The sequence below is a fragment of the Lipotes vexillifer genome, unplaced genomic scaffold (genome assembly GCF_000442215.2).
Source record: "Lipotes vexillifer unplaced genomic scaffold, Lipotes_vexillifer_v1.1 scaffold657, whole genome shotgun sequence".
NCBI classification, from domain to species: Eukaryota; Metazoa; Chordata; class Mammalia; order Artiodactyla; family Lipotidae; genus Lipotes; species Lipotes vexillifer.
Genome location: NW_006774518.1, coordinates 1,550,841 through 1,559,279, shown reverse-complemented (window position 1 = coordinate 1,559,279; position 8,439 = coordinate 1,550,841). Strand labels below are relative to the sequence as shown.

General features: G+C 40.4%; 2 non-coding genes across 2 annotated transcripts; both read right to left on the bottom strand.

Annotated features, from left to right (window-relative positions):
* Positions 1-6,904: 6,904 nt before the first annotated feature.
* On the bottom strand, positions 6,905-6,976 carry TRNAM-CAU (transfer RNA methionine (anticodon CAU)). The gene has a single exon. It is a non-coding gene; the product is annotated as a tRNA-Met (tRNA).
* A 366-nt stretch (positions 6,977-7,342) lies between these two features.
* TRNAG-GCC (transfer RNA glycine (anticodon GCC)) lies at positions 7,343-7,413 on the bottom strand. The gene has a single exon. It is a non-coding gene; the product is annotated as a tRNA-Gly (tRNA).
* Positions 7,414-8,439: the final 1,026 nt, after the last annotated feature.

Here is an 8,439-nt window from a genome sequence, read left to right as displayed (position 1 = left end):
GTTTTTCCCTATTGTCACTTTCCTTAAAGTTGTAGGCATAGACCCTATGCCAGACGAACAGTCTGGTCCCTGTCACAGACAAGCCTCCAGGAATTCATGCCAACAGGTCAATGGGTCTGCAAAATATACGGGTTTGACATTCACTCCTCTAAGATGAGATTCTTTTTCCAGTCCCTGCGCCTCTGTCATTAGGTCTTGGGAGTTGGCGACAAAACCTACCGACAAGCTACCCTACTTGGTGGAGAGCAGTCCCCTAATTTCATCCTGAACTCATCAGCATCATATTCGTCCCCTCTTTCTATTATTTGCTTTTTCCGAGATTTTTTTCTTCCACTGTTAAAGAGATCAGAGGGATAATTACCTTCAGAGTGGGTGAAATAAGAAGTATTGCCCTCTTCTGCCATCTTGTGGCAAGAAAACAGAAGGACCGATCCAAGGCGTCGTGTTTTCCAGATCCAACTGAAATGCTTCCTAACTTCAACTTTTTACTAACAGTGAGTTAGGATGAGTAGAGTGATCATTTCTGTCTCCCTTTAACCGCCGGATTTGTTAGTCACTTCAAGAGTCACTTGTGCGCATGTGAAAGAGGGAGAGAGGTATTGTTTTGTGCTCTGGTCAGAGCTGTGGAAATAAAAAGGAATAAAATTTAAAAAAAGAAATCAAAATATTCTACACCCTAAAATAAATAAAAAATAATAGGGTCCTGCTCACCCTAGTTCTGGTCCTCAAAGTAATAAATACTTGAATGTTTTCTGTAAACCTAAACACCTGACAGAACAACAGTACCCTGATTTTTGCTAGACTGCTCTTTGAAGATGTGTCAGGACTTGTCAGGATAATGATTACCACGTCAGTTGCAATTTTTCCACCATGAACAGGCCAATGTGCACGTGGTAACCTCAGTCATTTTGCAGCTCCCCCCTCCAACACACACCATTTTGAATACTTGTGTGTGTGTGTGTGTGTGTGTGTGTGTGTGTGTTTTCCTCAAAGTCTGACTCTTGACCTCTTTGCAGGTAGATTCTTTCTTTCCTTTCCAAATGTTTCTGTCTCTTAGTCCTGCTTTGACAGTTTCTACTGCCTAAGTCCAAACAAACATTCTTTTAAAATGCTTGTATTAGTTTGCTAGCGCTGCCACAACAAAATACCACACACTGGGTGTCTTAAACAACAAAAATTTATTTTCTCACAGTTCTGGAGGCTAGAAGTCCAAGGTTAAGGTGTTGGCAGGACTGGTTTCCCTCCCTTGCTTGCAGCTGGCTGTCTTGCTGTGTCCTCACATACTCTTTATTCTGTGTGTCTGCACCCCTGGAGTCTTTTCCTTTTCTTATAAAGATACCAGGGCTTTCGGATTAGGACCCTACCCTAATGATCTCATTTAACCTTAATTACCTCTTTAAAGACCCTATCTCCAAATATAGTTAACTTTGGGGTTAGGGCTCAAAACAAAGGAATTTTGAGGGAACACGATTGAGTCCATAACAGCATTTAGGCCATTTTTTCCATGCTTTGATCCCAACTTTCTATTCCAAATTGTCTTTTATAAAATGTTTACATTTAGCTTTAACTGCAGCTAAAGGGACAGTTGTGATATACCCTAAACCAGAGGTTAAAAGTCAAATGCTCATGGGGGCCTAGCAGATAAAAGCAAAACTGGCTACAAGGTGCTCTTTGATATTTTTCTTGAAGTACAAAGACTTCTGACACTGTATTTCACCTTCCCAGTTTTAGTAGCATAGTTCACTGTTCTCTTAACACTACCCTACGAACAACCACAGCACAAGGATGTTGATAAACGCCAACTCACACTTGGAAACTAAGGGGACCAGTGGGAACTGCAGAAAACTGAAGGCTACAGAGCTTATACACTATGATTTCACTTGACTGTTGCCTCGTGGGGCTGCAGGCTCAGGGTCAGTGAGTCTTTCGATTTTTTCAAGAGGATTTGCATTTTAATAAGGAATACTTCAAATTTTCAAAATTGGCAATTGTCAACAAAAAAATTAATCGGTCAATCTAAGAAAGAAATGGAAAATTTTATTCGAGCCAAATTGCTGCTGATAACCCAGGAACAGTCTCTCAGAAAGTTTTGAGAGACTGTTCCACCCGTTAAGGATCAAAGCACAGTTAAGTTTTTGAGACTGAGACCTGTACATACAATGACGTGTTATTGACAGTTTACACAATCCAGATCTATGCATACAAATCAAGTCGTGGGTCAGGGCCATCTTGGCCCCTTATGAGATTATGACGGAAGGTTATCTCCTAAGGAATAGTGACCCTTGATGAGATTAATAAGGAATGTTATCTCCTAGGGAGATCTGGTTAATACAGATGTACAACACACACTAAAGGGGAGGGAGGAGGCCCAAATAGGCAAAGAAAAATTTTATGTTTAAAATTTTCTTGTCTTGCCATAAAATATGAATTTTATTTCATCACAACTAATAAAAAATGTATAATAGTGTGGACTAAAGAAAAAATACCTGAAAGCTTCCTGAAAACCTTAATCCCACAGCTGGAGAACTCTGGACATTAACAGAGATTTCTGTGTCCATGTCAAGCTGTCCAGTATACTCTCCATACCACCAAAACCCAGATCAAATGCCTGGATCTCCCTATCCTCCTAAATCCTCAACTGAAAAGAATCTGTTTTGCACTTGGCAGCTCTAGACAGAGCAGAGGGTCACACACACAGCAGGCATTCAATAGCTTTTTTTTTTTTTGGCAATTTAAGTAAATGGATAAAAAAGTGAACTAAACAAATAATAAAAAAATTTCAGCTCCCTACCAACAATGAGGTAAAAGTGGTGAAACTTGTTTGGAATAGTTTATTGTAGATTAAATAGTTAATAAATAAACTCATTCTTTTCTAATTATGTTATATTTGTCTTGCTGTGATGTATTTTCCTCTACCTACTTTTCTTTGTTCCTTTCAAATTTTTCTCCTTTTTTAAATTTTTTAATTTTTTTTAGTAGCTCTTCTTATTTCTCCTGTCTTACAATGAATAAAATGAAAGGGGAAGGTAGAGGCGGTAAGGATCTTAGCAGAAGCTCCACCTCTTCCCTTCCTGGTTCCACTGCCTTCTGCAAATGGCCCACCCTTGTTCCCTGAACCCAGCTTGCCCCTCTCTCTCCTTTAGCTCCTTGTTTCCTCTATTTACATGAGGCACAGACTCAAATTCTGTTGAAATCAGCTCTCTAGTGAATCACTGATTTCTTTTAATATTTTTTTACTTTATTTCCACGCATATGGGAGAAGTAGGAAAAACCAATTGTCTTCTTCTGATTAACAAATATCACAAAGAAAAAAATCTTGAGGAAAAAAGGAGCTGCCAATTAGCAGCTTATTACTAGGGCAAGACATTTTCTTTGCGAAAGACAATCACTTACAGACTTCTACAATTTAAATGTTACTTCATAGTAACATGGGTCATAGTAACAATCTCTGAGGTCAATGTCTTTGAACATCATCAGAAATAGCCATTTTAGGAAGCCCTACAGGATCTGTTCCTCTCTCCAGCACTAAAAAGTGTCTGTGTTTTCAAGGCTAGATCCTGGAATTCCACTGGTCAGTATAGCAATAAAAGCAGGCCTGAGAATGAAAACTTGGCATCAGAGAAGTAAAAGGGGAAAGGAGGATTATTAACAGAATGTGTATGAGTTGTCAGAATAAGCTACCAAACTTGGAAGTGTGTGAATGGGATCTGTGGACAAAAAATTGTCACCTGCCATATCAGTAAATGAAGGATTTTACCGCAGCCATCAAGCCATCAGCCACTGCCACGCACTGACTGTGCACCCTGAGGGGCTTCAGGATGGAGAAAAGCAGGATACTGGCCCTAGGTAGTTAAGATACATATCAAAGGAATGATTTCAATGAGCCCAGACTCTTGCATCTTCCCACACATAAAAACGCGCTAAATTCATTAACTTGTGATGTCTGGTTTTCTTTAATTAGCAGTGATATTTTGATGCTAGACCACCCGGTGTTTGTTTGTTTGAACTCCTATATATCTTGGCTACTCCCTTACCTCTTCACAGCAGTCCCTCAAAGCTATCTGAGAGGCTGCAACCTGGGCTTAAGTCCTCAGCAGGTCCACAGAATAAAACATAATTCTCAACTTTTAGGTTGTGCATTTTTTTTTCAGTCGACAACTCCCAGGGAGTCCTTTCAGTGGTGCCCGGTGGGGTGGGGCCAGGTGGCTGAGCCTCCAGGATTATATGATCTATGGAGGTGTGCATCTTTGATTGCCTTTGAATGATTAGGCTATTTTACAACTCAGAGATAGAATGTAAGTTGTAGATAATTAATAAAATGCAAATGATTCCAGGTGATGGGTGTGGACAGGAAGGAGGGGGACAAAGGTAAACTGGTCCCAGTCCCATTTTCTTCCTCCAAACCTTATTGAATAGACACTCAACTCTCAGCCAGCGGATTATTGCCTCACACAAGCAGTTTCTAGGCCTCTCTAGGAAATTCTGAGATTTGAAATCTCTATAGTCGGCATCCAAAGCTATGAAGTGAAGACTGTAATTGAAGAATAACACTTTGTGGAATCAGAAGGCTTGGGTTTTATCCACTACCCAGCCCTGCTGCCACTGCTACCACATTCTGTGTAATTTACTGGACGGTCTCATCTTCCTGGTCTGTTCCTGAACTAAAAGTGATCTCTGAAGTCTCTTCCAGCAGAAATAATCTGTTTCTAAAAACAAGTCTTCTTGCAGGTCACTTGAAGCTATTGCTAACAAATGTAACAGATGACAAACTTTGTTTCAATCTCGCAAACTGCTTTTTGCGGGAGCTGTGCTATACACAGAGTGTGCTTGGAGGCCCCACAATAAAATGACTATTGTGAAATAAAATTCACGTTTTATGGCAAGACAAGAAAAATTTAAACAAAAAATTTTCTCTGCCGTTTGGGCTCCTCTCCCCGCGCCCCGCTCCCACCTCCCTCCCCCTCCCCCTCTCCCTCCCCCCTCCACTGTGCATTGTGTGCTGCATGATGCATCCACCAAACCACTCCCATTAGCAGAAATACTGGCCTCAACCGTAAAGAACAGCATTCTCCTATCACCAACAAGGCAACTCCTTAAAAGAAAACCTTCCTTCTTGATCTTGTAAGGAGCCATGATAACCCACAACTTTGTACTTGCAGATCTGAATTGTGTAAACTGTCAATAATACGTCGTTTGATGTACAGCCCTCTGTCTCAAAAAACTTATATAACTGTGTTTTGACTTCTAATGGGCGGAACAGTTCTTGGATCTTTCTGAGAGGCTGTTCCCTGGTTATAATCCTCAATTTGGCTTGAATAAAGTTTTCCATTTCTTTCTGAGATCGGCTGATTTAATTTTTCGTCAACACTATCATAATAGAGCTCTTCTCTTTTCATTTTTATGCATGTCAATAAGAAATTCTAGGTAAGCATGAATTTGCCACTGTGAGAAGATGCTCAATCTATGATTACAATATCCAAGAACCGACTGAAAATTTATTTCTTAAATAGAACCCAGAAGAAAATAGTGAATAATGTTTCATCTTTCTGGGCAATTTTTTTCCTTTTGATTAATCACATGTTCCTCCGGTGATCTGTGAGATTAGAAAGCTTGTTACTGAAACACCTCAGATGGAAATTGTGTCTGCCATGGGCATCCATGTAAGCAAGACTGAAAATGAAATGAGATCTCGCCTGGTACCTAAAGTGATTCTTTACTGTGATAGGATTTTCATGTGGAAAAAACTTTAAATACAAAAAAAAAAAAAAATTAAATACAGTTGATAAAAGAACTTTAATGACAGGATTTCTAAAACCTCTATTGCCAGGTTCATAAAGATGTTGCCTTCACTTTAGAACCAACTGAAAATCAAATATGGCCCTTTGGCCTCTCAGTCCAGACATTTATGTAGACATTAGATATACTCATATGTTTAGTTATAGATTATTACATAGAAATAGACTTACTGTCAATGGTATCATAAAGGAAAGCCTTTTATGTGGGCACTCTGTCAATGCTTTTGAAAATAAGCATTGTGTTATTTAAATGAAAACTTTAATATGAGTTGTTCTCAGGCTCTTTGCAAATAAAAATTATTCATAAAAAAAGAAAAAAAAGGAATGGGAGATATGCACATCAAATTCATGGTAGAGTTGCCCTGAGAAAGGGGATATTAGGACTGGGTTTGCAACTGAAGAGTATTTCAATTTTATGTTGTTGTTGTTTTCCTTAAATATAAAAGAAATTTGTAGTTTATATACCATAATGTTAAGTAGCAGATAGATTCTGTGTGGTAATTTTTGTACTCTTGTAATTTTTTAGAAGGTAAAAGAAGGTGAAGAATAATGAAGAATAGTCATCTTTGGTGTATTAGAAATCGTAGCTTTTAACGTATTTAACAAACGAGCAACGCCCAAGATGTGACAGGCCATGTTCTAGATACTACAGGAACCACAGGGGGACTAAATACTGAATGAATAAATAAAATATACTATATATTACATAGTGATAAATGCTAAGGAGGAAAACAGAGCAGGGGAGAGAGATTGTTGAAAACTGTCATTTTACATAAACCCCAACTCTCTTTAACCAAATCTCTGAAACTGAAATCAGCTATATATGGTTCTTTTTAACTCTAAATTTAAATTCTCTTTTATAATACAGTAGTAGGTAAAGATGGGCACCTTTCAGCAGATGGATTAATATTAATTCTCTGCTCTCTGAAATGGGGCACCTGACATTAGAGACTTTCTGATTTGTGAATTATTTTCGTCACAAAATTTTCTTGGGATAAAAATCTACCCCTGAATTACCCACATTTTCATGAGGTACAGAAAGAAGGGAAACAGGGTTGCTAAGACTACGGTACCTCGTTTCCCCCCACCCCCCGAAAAAAACAAGCACCTAGCAGAGGATGGTTTCGATCCATCGACCTCTGGGTTATGGGCCCAGCACGCTTCCGCTGCGCCACTCTGCTGGACGTGGCAGCTGTTGTTTGCAGTAATTCCTTTATTATATTTTTATTTAAAGGGAGCTATTTTTATAAGTTGGAAGAAGTTTTCTTTCCCTCAGAGCCCATTCGCTCACTTTACTCATGCTTCAAACAGAAGAATGAATCCAGAGCAGATTGACTCCATATATTCTGAACACAGAAAATTGGATGTTTCTTTTAGGAAAACAGCCCGTCTCCAGCCAGCCTGCCCCTTTCACCTAGCAGAAGTGACTCCGGGTCTTATGGTCACAGAATATAAGAGTAGGTCAAAATTCGAACGTAGAAAGAATCCGAGTTCAAAACCAGAGCATTTTGAAAATTGGAAGGAATTTTTGAAAACAAGAGGCTCTATGCATTGGCCGGGAATCGAACCCGGGCCTCCCGCGTGGCAGGCGAGAATTCTACCACTGAACCACCAATGCTCGCGCGGCACTCTTGTGCACACTTTCTATATGGCCTTTGCCTGTTATTTTTATCGCTACATTGAAACAATCCGAATTTTCTTTCCGAAAAAATGTTTCGTTTTTTGCTCTTACTGACTAGAAACTTGTAATGTTCCTTCTTTTCAGGAAACCCTCCCTTCCACTGCAAGCTCAGAGCGTCCCCCTGCGACACCGGAGGCTGGCCCGGGTGTGGGCGGCCCGGTCTCGGGAGCGTCTCAGCGGCCGGTAGCCGCCCCAGCGACGATTCTAGCCCCTGGGTCGCGGGCGCCCTCGCATGTGTAGGGCCTCCTGTGTGTGTGTGTGTGTATGTGTAGGGGATCCTCTGTGTGTGTGTGTGTGTGGAGGGGCTCCACGTCCGGGTGGGTTGTGGAAGGTAAGGGAGTTGGAAAAAAGGGGTACAGGGGCGGGAAGCAAGAAGAAAAGGAAGGGGAGGATCGAGGAGGAAGAGAATCGGAGAGGAAGGGAAGGGGTTGGGGAGCAAAAGGAGGATGAAGGGGAGGAACGAGAGGGGAGGGGAAGGAGCCTAGTGCTGTTCCCCTCTGGTCACCCCAAAGGATAGGCTGTGGGAGATTTAGGAATTCTGTGGGTTTGTTTGCCTTATGCTTCGGTTGCCATGGTTATGGAGGTGGCACTAGAAACTCCTTCCAGTCAAATAAAGAACAAAGGTCGTATTAAAGGGTAATTTTCCCAAAAAATATACAATCGTGACTCTCATACAAGTATAAAAACGAACCCCTTTGAAAAGATTTTATTTAACTCACTAACGAGGTAACTGGTGAGGTGTTACTACAATTCAAGGGAGAATTCGAAGAATGGAGGCCATTTATAGATCAGGAATATTGAAATTAAAGTGTAAATAGGGCCCAAACTGGCTTTTACACGGTTAGGGATTGGTGGGGAGGGTGGACTAGGGAGGGAGAAAATGTCCCACCAGTATACAATTAATTTGCATGTCTATAGACAGGAGTTATTTTCTATTGCTATCAGATATCTACAATCTACAGA